Here is a 25,478-nt window from a genome sequence, read left to right as displayed (position 1 = left end):
AACATGCCCCCCTAAAACCTTCATCATATTTTACAAAATTATTCATTCTTCATGTCTCTTAAATTGAGTGATGACTTCATCGACTACTAAGTTTTCCAGGCTGAAAACCTGCGTGTCATTTTAGATTCCACGCCCCCACACCCAGATCAGCCAATATCTGGTCAGCTGCTAAGTTCTTCCCATTCCACTTTCAAAGTGTGACTCAGGTATGCCCCTTCTTCTGATGCAACCTGCATTCAGGTCCTGCTTACCTCTCCCTGGCACAGCCTCCCAGTCTCCCTCTGCCCTTCTCAAGGGTTCACATCGATCCTGTCATTCTCCTGGCTACGGTGTCTCATTGGCTTCTCCTGGCTCTCAGGATTAAATCCAGCCTCTTTGCCTTGTCATCAGAATCCCATCGCAGTGTGAACCCTGTCTCCTCCTACTCTCTCATGTTTTCCATGGACAAGCCCCCCTCCCACCCATACTCAGTCCCACCAAGCTGGCCTTTCCCACCCACAGCTTCAAATGCCCTAAGAGCTGGGATCATGTTTTGGAGATTAAGGTTTCATTTTGTCCCCTTTCTCCAACCTCCTCACCATGCCTGATGGAAATAGATAATGGCCTTTGTGTTCACTGTGTGAGAAAGAGATATAGCCTGGCGTAAAGCAGAAAGTGCCTTCCTGGCCTTCTTGCTTTTGTTTCCAAAATCTCTACCACAGAGGGGAGATAATTCCTGCATACAGATGAAGTGTCTTGAAGAAACACGGAGAAAGATTTACCTTATTCCAGAAAGGATCCTCTGGGCTGAAGGGAGCAGGGGATAGAACAGACAGTTCTGTGGGTCATGGAGAGGAGAGAGCTGGGTGTGCTGCTCACCCCAGCCAAGGGAGGACCCCCACCAAGGAGCAGCAGGCCCCAGAGAGAAATGGCTACAGCATGTCGGTGAGAATGGATGGGCTCCTGAAGACTCTAGGCGCCCACTGGTGGCTCAGAAGCAGACTGGAAGAGGCCCTAGAGATACCTGAGATTCCAGAACCAAATTCCTCAAAGGACTGACATTACCTCTCCTGTTGGCTTAGCAGAATGGGGGCTTGGATAGGGATTTAATTGGGTTGGAGGACAAAAAAGAGCGATGTTGCCCACCTGAATGTCCAGAGTGAGGCTCACACTCTTTTGGGCCATCTCACTTCTTCCAGCTCTTCATCGCTTCCATGCTCACTCTGCAGGGCCCACTGGGGACAGGTGTTTTCTGTGTGAGCCCCTCCTCTGTGTCCCCACTGCATCTCATCTATCCTTCTAGTGTATTCCTTATTTTATAATTGTTTATTCACTTAACAGAATATGCGGTAGCTATTATCATTAGGATTTCAGTTTATAGATGAAGAAATGGAGGCTCAGAGAGGTAAAGTGTGGGGTTTGAACTGCACTGCTGCTTCAGCTCATGGGTGCGGGCCTTGGCACCCTTGTGGGGTGTCGTTGGTGCCCACCCGTGCCATCATCCATCCTCCTCATGGCCCTCTGCCATCTGGCTTGGAGGCCCCCTGGTCCTGCTCTCCTGCAGGATGGAGTGCATCCCCTGACCTTGTCAGGGGCTGGGATCCCCGCCCGCCCCCCCCCCCCCCCCCCCGCCCCGGCAGCTTTAAACAAACACATTTAATTAGGAGAATGTGTCTCTCCATGTTAGCATGTATTCCCTTCTCTGCAAATTGTCCAACTAACTAATAAAGAAAAAAAAAAACCAACACAATTCACACCAGTGAGCTCTTGAAAAGAGAAAATGAAGGAGCGGTCAGCAAATCGGTGGCATCCAGACAGTCCTGGGCTTGGGTGTGAATCCCCGCTCTAGTGATTCCTGCCCTTGGGACCTTGAACAGCAGCAGTCTCACTTTCCTTACCTATGGAGAGAGGGTTTAATCCCTACTTCTTGGGGTTGCTGGGAAGGTCATTTGAGAAAGTATGGTGCAAATGTTTTGGGGACTCCAAGACACTATGGAAGTAGAAGTTCAAGGAGAAGAGCCCCTCATGTTAAATTGCAGAAAAACCTACACATGGTCTGTGCCTCCTCATAAAGACTCTAGAGCTTATGGTCACGCTGCTAGAAACTCAGAGTCATGACCTCACTCGGGTCTCTTAGACTATGTTGTGGCTTGAAGTGTGTCCCCCACCAAAATGATATGCTGAAACCTCAGCCCCTGGCCCTCAGAATGTGATCCTTTTGGGAAATCCGGTCTGTACAGAGATAATCAAGTTAAAATGAGGTCATTAAAGGGGACCCTACTCCAGTGTGACTAGTGTCCTTCTAAAAAGGGGGAATTTAGATACAGAAGCACAGGCAGAGGGCGAGCACGTCGCGAAGGCACAGGTTTGGAGCACCTACAAGCCAGCGGAAGCCGGGGAGAGGCCTGGGCACCCTCCCCGCGGGCCCTCCCAAGGCGACCGCCTCGCCAGCACCTTGACCCCACACTCCTGCTCCAGAGCTGTGAGACGCACTCCTGTTATTTCCAGCCACTTTGTCTGCGGAATTGTGGACAGCAGCCCTAGCCAACTAACACAGACCTCAAGGCTGTGCCCTTTCTCTGAGCGGGGTGCAACAGCTCCTCCTTGGGTGGCTGTTCTAATAAACAAATGTAGGCTTGAGTGAGTCTATTCAGTCCGCCGAACCACGTGCCGGACCTCTGCTAGGAACTGGGGAGGCAGGGCCTCCTAAAAATGCATACCCCACCCCTCCTAAAAATGTATCACCCCACGTCCAGCTCCCCAGTGATGCCCGCATTCTTTTCGATCCCCTACAACCACTGAAGCAGTGCCCACGCCGCCTGGAGCAGCTGCTGGGAACTCATGGAGGGGAGGACCCGGCCTCCACCACGCCCTCCGGTGCCAGGGGCTTCACAGTGTCGTGACAGGGAACACAGCCCCCAGATGACAGCAACTGTTATCGTGCCGGCAGGCACACCCACAGCAGCCAACCCGCCGCTGGCCGGGGGAAAAAAATAGCGAAACTTCATTTGGACTAGATGAGCTGAAAACGAACCCTCTCTTTCACATATCTGCCGTTAGCTCTCTGATGCCTTGGCAATCATGAGTTAGATAAAATAGCATCAGCAATTTGGGCTTGAAATCAGCAAAGGTAGTTGGCATCTAATTGCGCTTGGAAAGAAAACACAGGAAAATCTTTTAAAGTCATTATTGCATTTTCTCCAGCATGAGTAGTGATGCTTTTAATTAGCTGTTCTTTGGCTCTGTCCTCAGCAACCTGGTGGGGCTGGGCTCAAGCCAGCTCCCCTAACTCCGGCAGCCCCATCTCCTCTGAGCTTCCCTAGCAGGTGCAGGGGCTGTCACCTGGGGAGGAGGAAGGAAGAGCGGGCTCTCCAAGGGAAGATGGCCAGGGGCTTGAGACTCTGTATCTGCTTTTGGCTTGGGCTTCAGCCTGTAGCCCCTTCCTGCGGTGCTGGGAAGAAAGCCTCTTTCAACTGAGGCCTGGAAAAGACGTATAGCCCAGAGGTGAGCCCTGTGAGTCTGTGCCTCTGTGATAGGTCTGTCTTTCATCTGGCCTGTCAGGCAGCTTTGCTGTGGCTGATTGAATCTTTTGCAAATGAATTTCTTTTTCCAAAAGCAAAGGGACAGTTTTGTTATTTTTTTCTCTCCAACTACAATGAGATAGGGAGAAGTCAATTTGCCAGATTTCCTTCTAAGAAGAGCGCTGTATTTATTTGGAAGAAACACCTTGAGCAAACAGCTCAGATGGATGAAGGGTGACATCCCAAGGCAGAGGGTTTCAAAGTATTTTACTCCAAGTCCCCCTAGGACAATAATAATTTTAAAAACTTGGTGTTCCCTTGTAACTTTTTAGGTTGATATGTAAATCACAAATTTGAATGATTGCAAAAGATGCAGCTTACTGTTTATTGTATGCTAAGTACACACTTTAAAATATATTTTCTTCAGTACCTTGAAGCAGCACATTTATGCTCTTCCAGGTTTGAAAATATCTGCCACCTTGCTTAAACGGCAAGGCCACTTATTTAAACTCTCGGCCAAATCAAACTATCAGAAAACACCTGACTTCATGACTTAGTTAAAAAAACTTGACCTGGACACAACTATCCCCCTTCTGAACTCCAATTCTAAGTTGGACAGCCAGCCAGCCAGCCAGCCAGCCAGAAAGATAGACCAAATAGACAGAGAGACCGTTGCATGAAGTCAGAAGGGAGCTCTGTAAGGAATTTGTTCCAGTGTTCTTCACTAAGGGACTCTCCCTCTGCAGCTGTTCCTTCTCCAATCTATCCCTTTCTTTGGGCCTGGGAACCTTGGCCCCTTGTGGCAAAGCACTAACAGTAACAGGCTGGAGGGAAGCGAGCCTTTCTTCTGCAAGGCACAGGACTGTGTTCAGAAAAGGGGAGCAGAGACCCTAGAGGCTGGCAGAGGGCCCAATTTAGAAGCACGGGCTTTTGCAAACAGAAGATCTGGCAACTGATTCCCTCCAACACACTCAAGTCTTTGTGCACCCACCCAGGGCCTGCTACCCCAGTTTGAAGGTTCCCAGATAGTAAAAGGAGTTTGAAAAAAGGGATTGCTTACCATTTGCTAAGAGGTTCACAGATTCATTGAGAGACCTGGAGACCCCAACTCCAGGCTTAGCTCTCTGGACAGCACTCAAAATCATGCTACTGGTGGGGGCAGCGATAGGGAGGCCAGATGCCAGGGACTCAGTTCACTGTGACAGCTGCAAGGCAGGGGGGATGCAGAAACAGCAGTGAAAGACCTTCAGCTCTCAGCCTGGACTGTTCCGACCCCGTATTAAATAGGTCAAACATTTTTAGAGTTAATAAAAGAATGTGCTGGCATGGATGTTAAAATATTCCACATTTGTAAGCCTTTTTTTTTTTTTTTTTGTTCCAAGAAATTACTGTCTAAAGCAAGAATGGAGCTTTCTCTCTCTGGGCTGTGTCTGGTGTTCTGGTAGTAGTTTGGGGTTATTTAGAACATACACGGAAGATCAAGGTTATGCTGCCTTATACTTTTTTTTTTTTTAAACAGGGACACCTGGGTGACTCAGCAATTGGGCATCTGCCTTTGGCTCAGGGCGTGATCCCGGAGTCCTGGGATCGAGTCCTGTGTCGGGCTCCCTGCATGGGGCCTGCTTCTTCCTCTGTCTGTGTCCCTGCCTCTCTCTCTCTGTGTCTCTCATGAATATAAATAAAATCTTAATTTTTTTTTTAACATAGGTTTGGTGATTTGGGAGGTACTGAAGCTGGAGAGCTTGGTTCTTGTCTCACAGAGTCGAAGAATGAATCTTGAAGACAGAGGAGTGAGTAAGCGATAGAAGTTTATTAAGCAAGGAAACAGAAAAAGCTGTCAGGAGTGAGAGGGGTCCCGACAGGGTTGCCAACTCAGGCCCCCACTGACAGCCTTTTATTTAGACCTGACCAGGATGCTTGTGGCCTTATCATTCTTGGGCTGTCTTGGTTTGAGTAAGGACTGGTGATAACATCTTTAATGGCTTCCTTCTTTTTAGGGTCTGATTACTCTTTGTTGGCCACAAATGTCTGTCATAAAAAAAGACATACTCCCCACCCACACCTAGGGCAGGGTGATTGGGTTTGTTCCCTTATCTCTGGTTTCCTTACACCTCAGCATTTTTGGGATTTCTGTGAGCCTGATCCCATAGCCCCCTATCTATCTCTCCCTACCAAGCCCCACCTGTCCCTTAACCAGCACTTGTCCAGCCTCTGTCACCCTGCCCCAGAACATCGCAAAATCTTCCCAGCTGGTCATCTGCCTGGTCTGGACTCTCTCTTCTTCCAGTCCATCTTCCTCAGAGGCCACCAGAGTGATCTTCCTTTTTTTTTTTTTTTTTTTTTCCAGGAAATTCTTGGTGGGACTATAGAATAATATAACTACTTTGGAAAAAGTTCTGGAACTTTTTAAATGAAACTAAACATAACCCGGGATCCCTGGGTGGCGCAGCGGTTTGGCGCCTGCCTTTGGCCCAGGGCGCGATCCTGGAGACCCGGGATCGAATCCCACATCGGGCTCTCGGTGCATGGAGCCTGCTTCTCCCTCTCCCTGTGTCTCTGCCTCTCTCTCTCTCTCTCTGTGTGACTATCATAAATAAATAAAAAAAAATTAAAAAAAAAAAATTTTAAAAAAAGAAACTAAACATAACCCTACCCTAGGGCAAGCAATGGTGCTCTTAAGAAATACAAAGCCACACATCCACACAAAGAGCCATGCAAGATTCTCCACAGCAGCACCTTTCACAGTAACCAAGACACAGGGAAGAGCCCAGGTGTGTATCAGTGGGATAGCTGGTGGAGGAACACGGTGGGACACTTCCAGGAAGCCAAAGGAGGGAACATTGGCCTACATGATAACATGGAGGAATCACAGAAGCATTACGCTGAATCAAAGTAACTTGCCTCATCTATTTATATAAAGTTTTTCAAGAGCTCAAACTAGTCCCTAATGAAAATTTAGGATAATGGCTGCCTTGGAGAGTGGGTGGGTGTGTGGAAATGGAGACTGACTGGGAAGGAGAATAATGGAAGCTTCTGGGGTGATGGACATGTTCTGTGTCGTGACAGTTGCTTAAGTTTCACGACAGTACCATTTGTCAAAACCCATCAACAGGGACTTTTCAGACCTGTACATTTCACCATATGAAAATTTACCTCGCAATAAAAAAAAATGAGTATAAATAGATACTGAACACTGGTTATTGATATGCACACTGAAATGTTTAGGAGGAAGTGTACTTCAAAATGCATAAAAAACAAGATGGAATAATGACTGGATGGAGAGGATGGCTGGCTGGAGAGATACGTGAGAAAGGAAATGTAGCAAAGGGCTGGTTACCTCTAGAGAGTGGGTGTGTGGCTGTCTACCATGCAACTCCTTTTTTTTTTTTTTAATTTTTATTTATTTTTGATTGTCACACAGAGAGAGAGAGAGGCAGAGAAATAGGCAGAGGGAGAAGCAGGCTCCATGCACCGGGAGCCCAACGTGGGATTCGATCCCGGGTCTCCAGGATCGCGCCCTGGGCCAAAGGCAGGCGCCAAACCGCTGCGCCACCCAGGGATCCCATGCAACTCCTTTAAAGTACACTTGTCTATCATTCTATAGCCAGGGCTTAGCACGATGCCTGCTATGAGCTACTTATCTGGCATTTTGCTCATTGAGTCATCCTAACCATCTTATAAGGCATGTACCACCTGAGGTTACAGATGAGAACACAGAGGCTCATGTATCAAGTCATAGAGTTGGTCAGATGTAAGCCTGGATTGCAGTGCGGGGCTCTGCCTCTGGCACCCATGTTCTAGTCATCTCACTAAGCCCATTCTTTTAGAGGTCAGTAGCTATTTTAAGTTCTGGGAAAGAAAGTTGGATAAATCAAAACGTGTTTCCTGCTCTCTAGCTATGGACTGTGAGGACTTCACAGAGGCTGGTTGACTTTGGTGCATGCATTATGTTCCCTAACATGGCCCCTGCTGTTTCTCTTTTGAACATTCTGATTTTGAGACAATGACTCTTAAGGGTTAAACTGTGTTGCCCACAAGCTCGTGTGTTGCAGCCCTAAACTCTAGAATCTTGGAATGTGACCTTATTTGGAAATAGGCTCTCTACAGATGATCAAGTTAAAATGAGGTCATTAGAGTGGGCTTAATCCAATATGACTGGTTGTCCCAATAAAAAGGAGAATTTGGACACAGAGACAGACATGTCCCTAGGGAGCATGCCATGTGAACATGAAGCAGTAATCAGAAGGATGTACATAGAGATCAAGGAATGCCAAAGATTATCAGCAAAACACCCAGAAGCCAGGAGAGAGGCATATGAAAAGAACAGGTTCTTCCTCGAGCCGACAGATGGAATGAGCCCCACCAACATCTTGGTCTCAGACTTCCGACCTCCAGAACTATAAGACAATATATCTCTGTTGTGTAAGTCCCCACCAGTGTGTGGTACTTTGTTACAGCAGCCTTCGGAAACTCAGACCACATCCAAGTAATTCTCAGTGCCAGGCCATTTTATTCTGTGACTGGTTTTGATAACCAGCTCACACGCACACCCCAGTGTGTGATACCGGATGTTTAGTTGAGCTCTTGAAGATGATATGGCTTAGAAATATGCTCCCAGGGCAGCCCGGGTGGCTCAGTGGTTTAGCGCCGCCTTCAGGCCACGGTGTGATCCTGGAGACTCGGGATCGAGTCCTGCGTCGGGCTCCCTGCATGGGGCCTGCTTCTCCCTCTGCCTGTGTCTCTGCCTCTCTCTCTCTGTGTCTTTCATGAATAAATAAATAAAATCTTAAAAAAAAAAAAAGAAATATGCTCCCAGAGAAACTCAAGGTACAGTGAGTGGTGCTTATTTTTTGTTCACAGTCTCTATACAAAGTTTTCCCTTGAAATGGCAAAGTTGTAAGCCGAACTATCTGCTCCACTGAATGTGAAGTATTAAGTATGCAGTAGTGGACGGGGTCGAAGGATACGGCAAGATAAAGATAGTGTTTGAATGCCCAACAACATTGCCTTTTGTAAGGTAATTGGGGAACCAGGTCTGGCAGCTGCTGAGCTGTGTTGGAGGGGGGCAGGGGTGCGGGGGGAGGGGCTGAGCTTCAGGAGCCAGAGGATAAGAAGGGAAATCTTGACAGCCTCAGGTTCTGTCCTCTTTCTGCTGCTCTCCCCCTGTCTGTCTCTCCTTCTGTTGGTGTCTGCCTGCAGGCCAGCTCTCTCACAATAGAAGGTAGTCATCAACAGCTCCCAAATCTGACCACCACTGGTTAATTTGTGCTCAGGCGCACATCACCTTCCCCGGGAATGGGATCTTTGGTGCAGGGGGGTCAGGTGCCTGCCAGTCTGTGTGCCAATCACTTATGTTCCCTAGGCAGGATGATGCTGGAGGCATGTGGCTGTCTCAGCTGAAGTCACATGGGGCCAGGAGTTAGTTGAGGGGCTCAAAGGAGGTCCTAACAAACCAAGGGCAAAAGTGGATGAATTTGGGTTTAAAATGGAGGCTGCTCCCTCAATGAAGAATTTCACCAGAAATGTCACTAACTGATGACAGGCTGAGTAAAGATTTTTGCAGTATCCCATGTCAACAAATTACTGTACCTGTGTTATGCAAAGAACTCCTACAAACCCATTAAAGTGAAAATACAGAACTGAGGACATAGGACAAAGATGAACATTTCCTTCATAGAACGGGAATCCAAATGGCTGAGCAGTATGTGAAGGAGGGCTCCACTCTACCTCACTAGCAATGAGGGAAATGGAAGTGAGAAGAACACTGTGAGAATCAGTGTGTGTATTAGTGCAGCAGGCGTTGGTAAGTGAGTAATTCCATGTGCCCGTGAGGATGTGGGGAGACCAGAACACTTGTGTTTGGAAGCAAGAGTGTATGTTGGCAGAGTCCTGGAAAGTGATCTGCAGCATGGAGCAAAATTAAGGACTGCATGTGCCATATGTTCCAGTTAGTAGGTTCCTCGGTGTATGGCTCAGATGGGTTCTTTCCAAGGTCTGCAGAGGAACATGTACTAAGATAGTCATTGCTAGGCTCTGTGCAGAAGGGGAGGAGAGGATCTTGAGTGCCCATGAGGGGCCAGTGCAAATAGAAAGTGTGGTGGATGTGTACTGTGGCATACGATATGGGAGCCAGATGCCACAGAACAGGTGCATATACAGCTGCATCGAAAGATCTCTGTGCAACAAAACTGAGGGAGAGAAGGGAAGCCCAGTGGCGTTAATAGCATAATACTATTTATTTAAGTTAAAACACTTTCCCTACAGAGCAACATTACTTAGCTGATAAGAATTGATGCATAGTTAAGGCCGTATATGAGAAACATCAGGCTGGTGCCAAGATAAGTAATGTTCATAAAGAATCAGGAAGAAAGAGAGAAAAGGAAAATCAAGAAAAAGTAGACAATCAGCAAGATGTCCAACCCCTGGCCTGGGCGGTGTATGAATTAAGTGGTGTATGGACAGGGGCTGGGACAGAGAAGCCAGTCAGGGTGCCATGACAATAGTCCAGATGAAGGAAAAGAAGACTCCAACTAAGTAAATAGTAAGGTTGGAGCGATGGCAATTGATTCAAGAGGTATATGGGAAAAAGTAGAAATGATGGGACACAGAACAAATTGGATGTGGTGGGTGAGGGGGAGGGAAGAGTCTAGAATAGTTTTTGGTTTCTGGACACCAAAGGGAACTATCCTGGCATGATGAGGACAGGAAACCAGAAGGAGAACCAGGTTTGGAGTGGAAAGAATGAATTCCCTTTTGGTTGTCAATACATGATGGTCCATGACGAAGTGCCTAAATGTTTTATTGCTGGTAAACATTTGGGCAGCACATTGGAGCAGATTCCCTGTCTAATACTACACATGTTGCCGTGCTAAATTAGCCTTTTAAAGAACTGGTTAGGACGACTTAGTAAAACAAATTTCTGGACTCAAGAAGAAACCAAATAGTATTTATACTCCAGTGAAGGTTAGAAATTGGGCAGGCCAGGACGAGTAAGAGATTTTCATTTCAAGTGTAAACAGAGATGCTGGGGTTGATCTTTAAATCTCAGAGTTTGTGATTTGTGCAAAGTATTTTATTCCCCGTTGACTCCAAATCATGAGGAATATCAATATTTTAGAGCTTTCCTATTATAAAGCCAGAGTTTACTGAAGGAAATAAATACTCATGACAGTGATCAGAAGTTCATTGCCCAAATTCTCAATCCCTGTAGCAGTTGGTGACAGCTAGGGCTGAGAGCCTGGGGGACATGAACTTGACCATTTGCAAGGAATCCCCCCATAAGAATGGCCTCCCCCACAAGGAGGACTCATCTTTTGATGATATCCTGGACCCCACAAGGGTCTTGCTGGATGGTGGGTAGCAAAGGGGAAGTTGCATGAGAAGCAGGGGAAGGGCTCTGAGCTCACTGCTAAGAGGTTTAGGTTCCAGGTCTGCTGTGAACCTCCAGTGTTCATGGCAAGTCACCTCCTCCCTGCAGTCCCCTGAGTTTCCTGTTTCCTCATTTACAGGATATGCCTGTTCAACACTAAGGTGTCCGGGATTTCCCCCAACTTGACTCCAGTTCTTTCTGCTGTACCCTAACCTTCTGTGCTAAAATTGTGTCCGAAATTGACTCACATGCGTGCTGTCCTTTACAAAGAATTTCCCTGTTATGGTCTCCCTTGATCACTTGTCACATCTGTAAGGTCGCGCGTACAGGGCGATGGCTCGCTTTCTAAGTGAAGAAAGTATAAGGCATGCAGCTTGCCTTCCAGCGTGGGCAGACAAACAAACGAATGAGGCAATGCAGAGTGTGCTAGCAGTAAGTGCTAGGACAGAAATTTTTAAAAAGTAGGAAGGTGGCCAGTAGGCAGGAAAGGGTGACTCGGACAATGGGCTCAGGAAGGGCTTTTAGGAGAAGGCTCAGAAAGGGAAAATCATCTCCTGAGGCTCCACAGCTCACAGTAGGGTGACCAGCTGCCTCTGTTTGTCCAGGACTGTTCCAGCTTTAACCCTGAGAACCCCACATCCTGGGAAGGCAAGTGAAGGCACTGCTGCTTAGGCCACTGTGATGTCTCCAGGGACTAGAACAATGCCTGGCACCCAGGGGAGCTTAAGACACTTAATCCATTTACTGAATAAGTGGGTCTACCGTATCCAACACATAGAGCATTTATTTCTGTGTGAAGCATGGTTGCAAGTGCTTTAAATGTGTTACCTTAAAAAAAAAAATAAAAAAAAAAATAAATAAATGTGTTAGCTTGTTTAATCCTCATAGCAACCCCGTGAGGACGCAGAGACGTTAAGAGGCTTGGCCGAAGGTCACACAGCGGCTCAGTGGCAGAGAGGGGATTTGAGCCGAGAGCTGGCCCTCTCACCCACCACCCCATACTACGTCTTGGTGGAAGGCAGGGGAGAAGGAACATTGTGGCAGTCACTGTGTCCTTTGACAGTCTTTCAAAACACGCCTCCAGCGCTCACCCGGGGCTTCCTCCACCCCCGGGCAGGCCGGGCACCCTCCGCGGCATTACTAGCATCACCGGGTCACTGCTTATCTAGGTCTCCGTCTCTCTTCCCAGAATGTCTGCCCCTTGAGAGCTGCTCCTGTCTGCTTTTCCTACCTTCAGTGCTGGGCCTGGGGCCCGGCGCACAGGGTGAGCCTTGCAAATCTCTGACGGTGATCCTTTCTCACCTAGCCCGTGGGTTTCTCAGCCTCCGGTACCCGGGCTGTCCCGGGCTCACTTGCCCCTGGGCCGCGCCACACACAGCCTTTTGCCTCCCCTCCCCTGGCTCAGTCTCCCTTGCCCCTAGAAGTTCATCCCGTCCTCCAAGAAGGGCTCTCTGGCGTCCCAGGTTGGCTTGGGTGTCCTTGCTGTGGGGACTCAGCCTGTCACCTATGCTTCTGTCACAGCAGTGATGTCACTGGGAGCCACTGCCTGCTGACACAGCTGCCTCCCTCACCAGACTAGGAGCACCAGGGAGGCTGGGGTCACACCCTGTTCATCTCTATGTCCTCCCTGTCCAGAACCCAGAACAGGGCAGACATTAAGTAAGGGTGATAAAGCTAGAATTTCTTTATTTCCACTTCCCGGCAACCTCTACTGGGAACCCACTGTGGGCCAGGTACTGCTCTCATGTTTCCTACCCAGCGATTCTGTAACCCCCATAAGTCAGTGGGGCAGATGCTGTTACCATTTTTAGTCTATAGATTCGGAAGCCCAGGCGGACAGAGCTCGTGGGACTTGACTAGGGCCGCTCAATTAATAAGAAGCAGGTTGACTTTTGAACCCAGACAGCTGGGTTCATAGTAATATCAGCTACTAAGCTGTGTCTGGAAAGGTCCAACAAGCTCTCTGGGACCTGCCTCAAGCTCCCAGCCCCTGTGGGGGGCCCCTTTTCCATGTGCCAAGGGGCCCTTCTGGCTGTACTGGCTATTCCCTCATGGGCATGGGGACAGGACAGCTCAGGTCGTGTGTGGTGACCATCACACAAGCTTCCCTGGCCCACACCCTCTAAACCACTGCGGGGATAGGTGTAGGGGTAAAGCTCTAGCAGGGCTCATGTCTGTGAATTCTCTGGATGTTTGGAGAAGAGAATTTGCAGCCTATCTTGCATCTGGAAGTCTCAAATTCACTAAATTTATCAAGTTCCAAGATCTCACCAAAAATACCTATTTATTTTGTCATTCATTCATTCATCCGCTGATTTACTCATTCATTGACAGGTTATTTGCGGAGCCCATACTCTGTAGCAGCCACTATGCAGACCCCTCTCCTGCAATCCTGGCAGCCAGCACGGAGATGTTGTCATTTTCAGTACAGGTGCTCGCACTCGGATTGGGGAGCGCAGGGGTTCGGGCAGCGTGGTGGAGGTAGGGTTCCAGTCCAGATCTGCTTGACACGAACACCTCCAGTGAAGGAGCCATGCAGATAAACAGTGGAGCGACCGCTACTCGCTGAGGAGGGAACACGAGGGACAGCCAGCACCACCTCATTCAGCTACATATTTGCTCAGCTGGGGTGATGCCCAGTCGTTCGCTCATTCATCAGACATCCAGGAGAACCTAGTGTGTCCTAAGACCTCTGCTGGGGGGTGACCTGGGGGAGAGCTGCGGGGAGATGCAGAGCAGGAGGTTCTCTAAGCAGAGCGAGGCAGAGGATGTCTCCGACGGTCCCTGTGCTCCCTGCTGCCACCAGTTCTGGCAAACTTTTTGCTCTGCCCATGACATCTCTTTTGTCTGGACTGCTCTTTTTCCTCCTTTCCTCCCTTCCTCCCTTCCAGCATACCGAGCCTCTCTTGCTCTCTTGATTTCTTTTCTTTTTTCTTTAAATAAGGGGATTAAAAAATATTTTATTTATTCTTTCATGAGAGACAGAGAGAGAGTGAGGTAGAGACACAGGCAAAGGAAGAAGCAGGCTCCCTGCAGGGAGCCCAATGTGGGACTCGATCCCAGGACCCTAAGATCACGCCCTGAGTGGAAGGCAGACGCTCCACTGCTAAGCCACCCAGGCGTCCTGCCTTTCTTTTTTTTTTTTTTTTAATTTTTTTATTTATTTATAATAGTCACAGAGAGAGAGAGAGAGAGAGGCAGAGACACAGGCAGAGGGAGAAGCAGGCTCCATGCTCCGGGAGCCTGACGTGGGATTCGATCCCGGGTCTCCAGGATCGCGCCCTGGGCCAAAGGCAGGCGCCAAACCGCTGCGCCACCCAGGGATCCCTGTCCTGCCTTTCTTGATCTCAATGACTTAACTCACTCACATGCTCCTACAGGCATTTGTTCGACAAATATTTATCCAGCAGCTCTGCTGTGTCAAACGCCCCTCCGGGGCTGGGCGTGCAGCGATGGGCAAGAGCGGCAGGATTCCTGCTCTCGGGGAGCTGACATTCCAGCAGGGCAACGGGGACCCTACTTTGCGGGGAGGTGTTGGAGGGTGCCTGGAGCTGAAGGAGGAAGGGCCAGCTGCGTGAAGAGCCAAGGGCAGGGTGTCCAGAGAGGAGAACTACAGGTTGGGAGATCCCAAAAAGGAAGAGTCTGAGAGGATCCTGGTAGCTGTAGAAGGCCGAATTCCCTGAGCCCCACCCTGTAGAGAACGAACCAGCTTCCCATCTGTGTTCCCACAGCACTGTGCTTGCTTCTGTTCCAGTTCGTGCCATATGGTAATTATTGATTCATGTCTTTGGCTCCCCCACAGGCCTCGCAGTGCCTCTAGGTCAGGGACCATCTGTAACATGCGGTTGGTAATAGTGCAAACCTTGCAAACCTCACCTGGTCGTTGGGAAGATTAAGGAGATCATCCAGATAAAGACTTAAGCACGATTTCTGGAACTGTAAATGCCCCATAAATATTAACGGTTATTATTCATTGTAACCGAGTGACCACCAGCCCAGGTGCAGCACAGAGAAAGGATGGACTGCTATTTAAGAATGCCCAGGGCTGAAGGAAGCAGGTGAGCTTGTCCAGCAGCAAAGTCATTGAAGATGTGGATGGGTCACCTCAAACGAGCTGGGGGTTTCTGTTTCAAGGAAGGTGGGCCGACTGTGAATGCCAGGCCACAAACTCGGTGCACAAAACATAATTTCACTTTTTATCATTTGTATTAATTCTATTTTTAGCTCCCTTTCTAGGATGGTGGCCACAATCAGTGTTTCCCCACTTTTTCCTTGAATGGTACTCAAAGTCTGGAGAACTCAAATATAGGGGTGGAGGAGCTGCTCCTCTGGTCTTTGATAACATCCATCAAGACTCAGGACTCCACTCGATGAGCCCTTGGTTAGCTGTCAACGTGGGAAATGTATTCATTCCATCAATATCCATCAGTCACATGGATGGAATGTCAAGTGCTGTCCTAAGTATCGGGGATACAGATATGGAAGAAAGATAAAGTCATACTCTCTGATCAGGTGCTCAGGTAGGGTCTGAGAAGGAATGAATTAAAGGAGCAAGCCCCATGTCAGCTGGAAATATTCTCACTCATGTGCAAAGGCCCTGAGGTGGGCTATAAGCTCAGTGTGTTGAAAGAAGGACATGATCCTCATTCCCCAGAAGGAGATGACTAGGGGATGAGGTCCAAGGGGTGGCCAGGTAAGACCTTGCATGTTACAGAGGAGGGAATCTGCATTTTGTACTGAGTGAACTGAGTATTTGCTGTAGGATCCTGAGCAGGAGAGGGCTGTCATGATCTAAACTGTGTTTCGAAAAAATCACCCTGACTGTTGTGGGTAGAAAGAACTGGAGTAGTGTAAGGGTGGAAGTAAGTTAGGAGACTACTGTAGCGGGTCAGGTGAGAGATGGTGGTAGGGTCCGGGGTGTGAGGATGGCGAGAAAAGCAACAGAGAAATTATAATACTGGTGGGACAATCCTTTTTTTATTTATGTTTTTAAGGATCAAGGCAAGATTTACTGATTGTGTGTGTGTGTGTGTGTGTGTGTGTATAAGAGAGAGACAGACAGACAGAGAGGTAGAGATGGGGAGGGAGAAGGGGAGTTAAGGCTGCTTTCTTTCAGTTGTGCCAGATCTGCTGGGCTCCTGGCTCAGCCTTATGTCTTTGGATGCTTGGAGGTCATCTCATTGCTTCCACAGCTCCTGGTCACTGGCATGTCCATGTGAGGAGTCCACAGCCTTGTTTCTAAGACATGCCCGCATCCCGTCCTGTGGCTTCTCTGACCTCTCTAGGGTTTCTGATGCGAAGCCAGGGCAGGTGTTGTCTCTCTGCAAATCCCGTAGGGATTTTGCCACCCTGGTTGGGATGCGGTGCTCAGCCTGGAGAGATATCAGGGCTCTTTCTTTAGGACCCAGCCAAAGCATTGTGTTCCTCCTCTGAGATCTTCCCTCTGGGGGAGAGACAACCCCAGTCTGAAGAAATCAATTCTTCAGCTCTGAGGGGTGGCAAGCTACAAAGAAATGGGACACCTTGTTCATTACAGCCTCAAGTTTCCTCCTAAATACTTGGTCCGCGCTGTGAGATTTCCCTTCCCCTGGGGGTTTAGGTTTTTGAAAGTTGGAAGCTAAAGACCAGAAGGAAGCTCCTTTTCTCTGTCTTAGGCACTGGGTTTGGTCCCTGAGGCCGACCAGGTTCTGAGGGCAGGGAGCAGGGAAAGGAACGGGAGGCTGGTGTCAGCTTCGATGTCCAAAGATCATCTCCTGAAAAGCAAGAGGCGGAGGGTGTTTTGGATCTGCGCGCGCAGTCGGAGGCCATCTTGCTCACCCACTTGGTTGTCAGATAAAATACACTTCGCTGTTTGGCCACAAGGCTGGTGTGTTTTTCTTATTTGAAAGAAAGTAGATTATTAATGCCATTCCCCCAGGGGAGGAGGCTGCAAAGGGCAGGAATCCAGCCGTGGCAGCTGTAGACGAAGGTGGTCCCCGCCCCCAGGCTTCTGGGTCTTTCCTCAAGAGTTTGAGGATTGAGAGTCTATTTAGGGAAAAGGAAGGCAAACTGGATTATTCTCCTCTGTATCTTTGCTTTTTGGCATATCCTAATTCCTGAAGGAAGACCACTACTCTGTAAAGTGAAGAAGATATAGTCACAATGATATATAATTGATGAAAATAATGATAAATAAGTAAAATGGATGATATGAGAAGAGCATGCTGTGATTTCAGAATAGTCTTTCCAAGGGAAGAAAATTTAACAGATGGGCCTCAGCATCTTCCTCCATTTTGAGCCGTTTAAGGGCTGCACTCCGCCTTACCTTCCACGCCCTTCCAGACCCTCCCACTGGGCTGGGGGCCCAGGCAGGGGCAGGTGAGGCTTAGATGTCCCTCCTTGCTCTGTCCCAAATCTCAGTCCATAAACTCTGCACCAAGCTTCCTACAGGGCCTCTTCTGCTGGTTCCTGGGTGCCCATTTGGGGAGGGAATCAAGTGCACATGGAGCATGGTGCTCTCTGGGGTGTCCTGCTCCAACAAGCCCAGTTCCCCTTGAGACAACGTGGAGGCGTCTCACTGTCTGGGGGAAGGCCTGTGGTGTCCAGAGCGTCAGCTCACCCCGAATGGCTGTTCAGACACATCACTTGGTTGCTCCCTGTGTCCCTGCTGTCTGCACACAGTAGGGGATCAACAACCTGTGACCCCCTCCCCATGCTTCCGAGGATTTCTGGGGACCATGAACCAAGCACTTCTTTCAGTCAGTAGGGCTGTGGGCTTGGCTGGAGGAAGAAGAGTAGGTGCGGTGGAGGAATTTTAAAACAGGCTACCCTAGCTCTGCCACGTGCTAGTCACTGCCTCCCTGAGCCTCCCTATTCTCATCTACAAAAGGCGGATGATACTCTCTCCTTGGAAGTCAGCTGGGAGGGTATAATGAGCCAGTGCACGTAAATCTTTCTGTAATCGTGAGGTGCCATTCAAAGGTGAGTTGTCACTCCTGAGAGCTGATTGATTAGTTCAAAAATGTGTCTTTTGTTTGCTTCTCCTCCATCAACCAATCACTCTAGAGGCTGAGCAGTGACCTCACAGGCATCGTGACCACCGCTGCTTCACCTTTTCCCTTCCCTATGTCTGACCAGACCCAGGTCTGGTCAATCTGCTGGGGAGCTCCTGCAGAGTATATTCTCCATAACAAGAAGGAGGCACGTGGGGGTAAACTCTTTGGCCCCTGCCGCCACTGCCCTCTGCCTTCTGTCTATGGTCAAGTGAGGCCATGATGCTTAGTACATGGCAGTTGTTTTGCAACCATGAGGAGGACAAGAGAAACAAAGGGATATTGGTGTAGTAGCTCACTAACATTGTGGAGCTGATGCATCAACCCCGAGCCACTTACCTTCCGACTTCCTCTAATGAGAGAGATATCAATGTCCTCAGTGTGGGAGCCACGGCCAATACGGCTTTCTGTCACTTCAGCTGGAAGCCACTCAGTGGGGTGCTTGTTGAGAGTCATGTCCAATGTCATCATCCTCAACTTCCCATTGGGCTCAAGCTCTTGCCCATCCTTTTAGGCAGTCCATCCTTCTGTGAGAGGTCCAAGAGGGAAGCAAAGAGAAGCCTGATGCCTGAAGTTTCTTTCTTTTCTGCCCTTGTCTCACCCTCACAAAAGCCTTGTCAGGTTAAAAAAAAAAAAAAATCATGATACTTCTATATAGACTCCAGCCACACTGTCCTTCTTATTGTACCTCAAACACCCATACTGCTAATTTCTGCGATCTTTGTCCCTGTCGTGCCCCCTTCCAGTCACATAATGCTGCTTGGGTGCAAATGGCCTCCCTACATACCCTGGGGCAAGGGAGAAAAGGGTCTGGGGAGCCCCCAGCTTGTCTTCTCCACAGTGGCACTATGCAGCCTACCTTGACAACACTGACCCTCTGTCAATTGTGTCCTGCTGGGCTGGGACAATTCATTTCTGGGTCTGTCAGTGGGGGCAAGCATGAGAGGGTACTGCCACTCTGCACTGCGAGGGCAGGATTGTTCAGTCTTCTCGATCAACTTCTATGGGGTAAGCGTTGGGCAAACAGACACAATACTTGGAATGAACATACAGGCATAGAAGCTGATGTCACAGTGAACAGGATCACGCTCATCCATCTCTCAACACGTGTTTTGCAAACATTTGTTGAGTACCCATGCTGGGCCCAGTGATGAAGAAATTGCCATGGGCTGTGCCACATGGTGACATGGACCCAAATGATGGATCTGATCCGCTCGGTCTTCACTTCCTAGTGTGATGCTTGTGTGAAAAAGTCCACCTCTGACTCTCAGCTTTCTCGTCTGTAAAATGAAGATGATTATACGTCACAATTCAGCAATCTTGCACAGAAGGCACCTCGAGAGGTAGCGCTCTCTTGGGGGTTCAGTTACTGGGCTTTTCCTTCCTAAGAAGTGTGGACCTCTGCTCTGCAATCCTCATTTTAAATCCAAAGCTTTTTCTAACAATTGGAGCCAGAAGGGAGGGATCAAAGCCAGTCAAAGCTTAGGTCTTCACGAACTCATTTTATAGGCACAAAAAGGAAAATAGTGCCTGAACCCAGGAATGAAGAATTTAAAATCTTTGATGTTACCATAATCAGCATGGAAGAAAAAAGATAACCTGTTCTCTTTACTGTTGACATTAGGAACTCAGCACATGAATTTGGGGGAACACATCCTGACCATAGGAGGCAGCGTGTTTTTGCCCCCTTGCTATTCTCTTCTCTTTCCCTCCTTTTCACACCCGTCCCCCTTGAGTCTTCTGGGAGGGAGGTGATCTATGGTAAAGAAATTGAGTTTTGGAGTCAGAAAGAACCGGGTTTGAGTCCTGGCCTACGTGTAAAAACTTGGACAGTTTTTTCCCGGAAGTGGTCTTCCGGCCATCTGACCCCACCACGCTCCTGCCCAGCTCTCAGAGCTCCCTATGGCTCTCATGCTGAAGTGCTGACCTGATTTCAGATGAGCCCTCCAGCCTCTCCTCTCCCAGTGGGATCCTGGGAACCCTATGCTCCAGAATGTGTCCTACCACAAATGCATTTGCCATTCAACACTGCTCCTCTGTACACACAGCTTCCTCATCCACCTGGCTAACTCCTATGCACCCCTCAAGGCCCATTTCAACTTCTTCCCGAGGGAAGCCTTCCTGGACCCCACTGAAGCAGCATTCCTACCTCTTTTTGTTTTGTTCCTACCATTCCTTGTTCATCTGTTATCACAGCACTGATCACAGGGAACGATACCATCCTTAGACTTGACTGTTGTTCCCCGTCAGGCAGAAGTTCTTTGGGGTGGAAGCTGCACTTTGCTCACCATTTATTTATAAATTCATTCAATAGACATGGATTCAACATCTCATGGCCCTGGGCTGGCACTGGCACTGGGGGAATGGAGAAGGCCCCTGTTCTAGCAGGGAAGTGCAGATAGTAAACAAATGACTGAGTAAGAAGTGTCTGATGGTGATAGGCACCGGAGATAGAAATATGCCGGTAGGAGATAGAGTAGAGAGGGGTGTTGGGCAAGCTGGTAAAGCCTCTCTGCATCCTCCATAGAAGGCACTGGAATGCTTGTGGACAGAAAGCAAGAGGAGGGGGAGGGAGGATGGGAGCACGTCCCTCTTTTTGATGCCCATGGCCCTGAGACCAGCAGCAAGTTCATTAGTGGGGAGTCATGGGTGCTGAGTGCGCCCTTGGTCAATATTTTTCTCAGTGTGGATTTGAGTCTTAATAAAGCTGACAAAGGCTTCTCCTTCTCACCACAACCACTGTGATTAGCCCATGGGTGGGAAGACCTAGTGCACAGGCAGGCACCGGAGGGGAGCAAATATGGATTCAATTTCAGAGAAAGCTCCGGAACAATTAGTGTGACAACCTCATAATAATGGCAATTATGACAAAAATAACCCTCACCATCCGCATGCAGCTTGCCATCTAAAAATTACATCCACAGCCAATATCCTATTTGAATCTCCCTGTGGACCTGTGAGATCATGAGCTCTATTTATAGAAAAGGAAGCTGAAGCTCACAGGAGGGAAGCAGCATTTCCAGGGTCACACACTATACTGGATGGCCAACCCAGGGCTCAAATTCCAGAATCTGGTTCTAGAAAGGTTTGTCTTGGGAGGTGAGTAATCACTTCCATCAGTAAAGGTATGTAAGGAGAGGCTGAGCATCCCTTCACCAAGGAGACAGAGGAGGTGGGACTTGTGCCCTCTCTGACCCTACTCAGATGCTGGCTTTTTCATCCCAAGACACTGCAAAGAATGTATCACCAGGTGCATAAAATGCACCCCCCCACCCTTCCCTTGCTTTCTGGAGATCAACCAAAAAGCGAGCCTGCCCCTTGCCAACCTCTGGCGGAGGGGCACTCGGGCCTTCTGCTGGGACTAATAACGTCTATGAAAACCAATCCACATTTTGGCAGCTGGACCTGAAGCCTTTGAATTTTCGAGTTTGATGTGCCTCACACAGATGATGGCATGTTAATCTAGCATATCCCATCATCCTTGCACTGGTAAGACCCAGGACAAAGGGCCAGAAGAGACAGATTTCTTGGCCACCATTTGAGTCCCAGCTACAGACTGCCACCTCTGGGGACGTCTGGGGGGTGGGGTGGGTAGTGGAACTGGTCACACAGGTATGTTCAGGGAGGGTGGCCACTGTAGTGCTCTGAATGGGAAGAACAGAGCCACGAAGGCAGGCCCCTCTGGTGCTTCCCTCTTCCACGGGCCACCGTGACATCTCAGTGAGGTAGGCACCAGCGTCACCCAGAGATAACCGAATGGCGCTCTCACTCACTTCGGGGCCTTTGGCCTTACTCAGATCTGGAGGCCTTCCCATGAATACAGGGCAGTGTGTGGCATGGGGATCGGGGAGACTGCAGCACCCCCATGTGCTGGCACCCTACAGCAACACAGGACCCCTGGCGTCTGGGGGTCCCTGAGTCTCCATGACCCTGAAATGCAGGTAGGAGAGTGTTCTACAGATGTGGGACCCTTAGGGCAGGCTTTCAGCTCCTGCCACAGCCAGCACTCGCCTTTCTGGACATCCCTGAGGTGGGAGGTGAGAGGAGGGTATTCACTCTCCAAGCAATTCCTAGCAGTGGCTGCGACAGAGCAGGTTTGTGCCCTGGCTCCATTGCTTACTCACTGGGGACCTTGGCCATAGCGCTCTGCCTTCTGGGCTCCTGTTCCGCATCTGTCACCAGACCCGATGTTCCTGTATGCGAGGATCCGTGTACATTGGGCTCTCAGCAGCATAGGAGCGTGGTGCCTGGTAGTGGCTACCTGTGATTATTGCTGTTGTTATTGGGGAGTACTGTGATTCTGGACTCTACAGCTTTGGGAATCATGAGGCTGAAATTCTTCACTAACAAAGCAAGCACATTGACTTGCAGTGATCACAGCACCTAGCTTCTTGCAGCAGGCGTAATCAGCTGATACAGGGCAAGCCCTTGATGTTTTGGTTGAACTTCAAGTTTCTGGAAATGAAAAAGAAACTTGAAAAAACTTGAAAATGAAAAAGAAAAAATAAATTATTATTTATAGGAAATAATAATAATAATAGCTGATATTTATTGAATATTTAATACATGCCAGGCACCGTGCTAACCACTTCCTGATTGTTAACGCATTTCATCTTTTCAATGACACTGAACACATGTTCTTACTGAACCATCTTCCAGCTGAGGAAATGGAACTAGGGTGAGGTTAAGAGATTTACTCTCAGACACCGTAGGAGTGAGTTATCTGCTGCTGCGAGACCAATCGCCCCGCCTTGCCCATCACTTGACAGCTGACAACAAACGTCTACTATCCCACAGTTTCTTTGGGTCAAGAGTCCCAGACTGGCTTAAGCTGGGTGGTGGGTCTGAGCTGGGTCTCTCCTAAGGCGGTCATCAACGTTCATCATCTGAAGGATTGATGGAGCAGAGGAGCCGCTTCCAGGGTGGCTCACTCACATGGCTGTTGGCAGGAGGCCTCAGCGTCTGCTCAAGGGACTTCTTCTCAGGACACTGACTGTGCTCATGACATGGCAGCTGTCTTTCTCTGGCATAAGTGACCCAAGACCAAGGATGGGGCAAAACTGGAGCACCTCTGATGCCCTAGTCCCAGAAGTCACATCTTGTCATTTCCTCTTTATTTTTATTCTTCTGTTTCTTAGAGCAGATCACTAAGTCCAGCCCACATACTAGGGGAGGGGCATTCGGTTCCCACTTCTGAAGGACTATCAAAGAATGTTAAAACCAACAGTGTCCTCAGTACCTGCAAGTTGCTTCACTGGGACTCAAGCCTAAGTCATCACGGGCCCCCAAGCCTGAGGTCCTTCTTCACCTCCACCCCCACAGAACATATGTGACACTGGTGGCCAGTCTCACTGGGGTAAGTAGGGTATTGATTGCTCTGAGTGTGACAGGAGGGTCCAGAATCAGGGAGGAGCTGCCCCTGACCTGGAACCTAGGACATGTTTTCACTGTAAGACTGCTGGGCTGTGGCCACTAGGCTTCCCCGCTATGCTCAGCTCTTCTATCACCAGGGAGCAAAGAGAAGCTCTGTCACCTGCTGTCAAGAGGGAAAGGTGTGTGTGTGTGCACGTGTGTCTTTGAGGGTGAGGTTGTGCTGTGTGTCTGTGTGAGTGTGTGTGTGTGTGTGCATGTGATGAGCGATAGCCATGGGGACTGGGTTGTGTGAGGCCTTGTAAGGCCCTGGAAAAAATCAGGCTTTGGGTTGTGGTAGGTGGAGCCACATAGGGGTCGAAGCCAGGAGTCTTGCACTGAGGTCTCGTGTAGCATTTGAAAGTTACTGCATGGAGGACAGTGGGTGAGGCTGGGGCAAGTGCACTCTGCCTGGAAAGCCACGGCTCAGGCCTGAGTTGCACAGAAGGCCTGGTAGGAGAGCAAGGGAAGGGGACGGTTGCTGGGATTTTTTTCTAAAGGTTTACTTATTTATTCATGAGAGGCACACAGAGAAAGGCAAAGGGAGAAGCAGGCTCCATGCAGAGCCTGATGTGGGACTCGATCCCAGGACCCCCGGATCATGATCTGAGTCAAAGGCAGACGCTCAACCACTGAGCCACCCAGGTGCCTTCAGTTGCTGAGATTTCGTGACCATTTGGCTTTGAGGCCGAGGAGGATGGGAAGGGCCCAGAATAGCAGCTTCTTCACTAGGCACCACGTGGTAGTGTCGGTGCCACTACAGAGAAGAAGGCCCAGGTGGAGGAGGACCTGGATGAGGGGGGAATGAGGAGGCCAGCTCTGGTCATCCTGAGGGAGGGGCCCACGGCTCAGCTGGGGGGAGGGGGCAGGAATGCTTGGCATGTTGCAAAGTGTCTCTGGCATACAGTGGGCACACAATCAACCCCAGGTCCCCTCCTTGCCCCAGAAGGCCCTGGGGATTGTGAGGGGCTGGGCCTCGCAGGAGAGAAGGAGGGGGCTAGGCCCGGCCTAGAGCTAGATTCTGGGTATCCCTGATCCCTGCCAAAACAAGGCCCCTCTGCCACCAGTTCCCAGGACTGGCTGTGAGTCATCGCTGCTGCCTTTGTTTTGACTAGTGCCTGATGTGGCCTGGCTCTGCAGTGATGCAGATGCTGATGCTGTTGCTAGGCAACCGAGCTACAGCACAAATCCTCCGAGGCCTCTATGCCACTCACCCCTCCACCCAGAGCTGCTGACGGTGGTTGATTTGAAATGGGCTATAAAAACAGGGAGGGGTTAATCTGCAAGTCCAAGGGTATATTAGGGCTATGGGCGTTTTCCTGTACGATAGGGGTGAAAAGGCAGCAGCGGTGATGGTTTGCATTTATTGGGTGCTTGCTCTATGCTACCCTCTGTCCATGAATTAGCTCATTTAATTTTTATAATAACCCCAAGATGCATGTTCTAACTACTCCCACTTTATAGATGAGAAACTCAAAACCTAAAGAGGGAAAGTGGCGTATCCGAGTCCACCCAAATGCTAAGCGGTGTGGCTGAGACTTGAACCCGGGCCTCTCTGATCCAGGCCCAAGAGAGGAAGTGGGATTCGGCTTTGATTTCTCACCTGATTTGATTTCAGCATCGCGTGTTTCATCCATTGTCCACTGCAATTCATTCTCTGCAAAGCCACCAGAAATCAGATCACGTGCTTCTGCTACAGCCCACCCATGCTGCCAGGTGCCCTCAGCGCACTCCTTCAGCTGCCTGACGCAGCCCAGCCACCCCGTGGCATCGCTTCCCCTCCCCACGCATGCTTCCTGTTCCTTCCTTTTTTTTTTTTTAAGATTTTATTTATTTGACAGAGAGAGAGCGCACACAAGCAGGGGAGCAGCAGAGGCAGAGGGAGAGGGAGAAGCAGGGAGCCCGATGAGGGGCTCGATCCCAGGACCACGGGATCATGACCTGAGCAGAAGGCAGATGCGTGAAACTGCGTGAGCCACCGGGTGTTCTTTGCTCCTTCCTTCTTGTACTTGTCTTTCCTCTAGGCTTCAAACTCTATTGTCTCAAAGCAGGTGACATCCCCCACCTTGACCTTGGGAATCATTCCTCAGGTTGTAGCTTGGACCCCCTTCTCTCCTCCAGCAGCCTTCCCTGTGGCCAGGCCTGGGGACATCTGCTCCCCTCTTACCC

The 25,478-nt window shown here is 49.4% G+C and overlaps 1 long non-coding RNA gene across 4 annotated transcripts; it reads right to left on the bottom strand.

Moving 5' to 3' along the window:
- Positions 1 to 15,880: 15,880 nt before the first annotated feature.
- LOC140631554 (uncharacterized) lies at positions 15,881 to 25,064 on the bottom strand. Of its 4 annotated transcripts, none has more exons than XR_012029098.1 (4): positions 24,913 to 25,064; positions 18,952 to 19,180; positions 18,240 to 18,513; positions 15,881 to 16,622 (listed from the first exon to the last, which is right to left on the bottom strand). It is a non-coding gene; the product is annotated as an uncharacterized lncRNA (long non-coding RNA). The 4 variants fall into 4 exon arrangements; XR_012029099.1 differs by having other exon boundaries at positions 18,240 to 18,427; XR_012029096.1 differs by having other exon boundaries at positions 18,240 to 19,180.
- Between the last annotated feature and the right edge of the window lie 414 nt (positions 25,065 to 25,478).

Source organism: Canis lupus, chromosome 4 (genome assembly GCF_048164855.1).
Source record: "Canis lupus baileyi chromosome 4, mCanLup2.hap1, whole genome shotgun sequence".
Lineage (NCBI taxonomy): Eukaryota > Metazoa > Chordata > Mammalia > Carnivora > Canidae > Canis > Canis lupus.
Note: the sequence above shows the minus strand (reverse complement) of the source record. Positions and strands in the feature narration are given on the sequence as shown.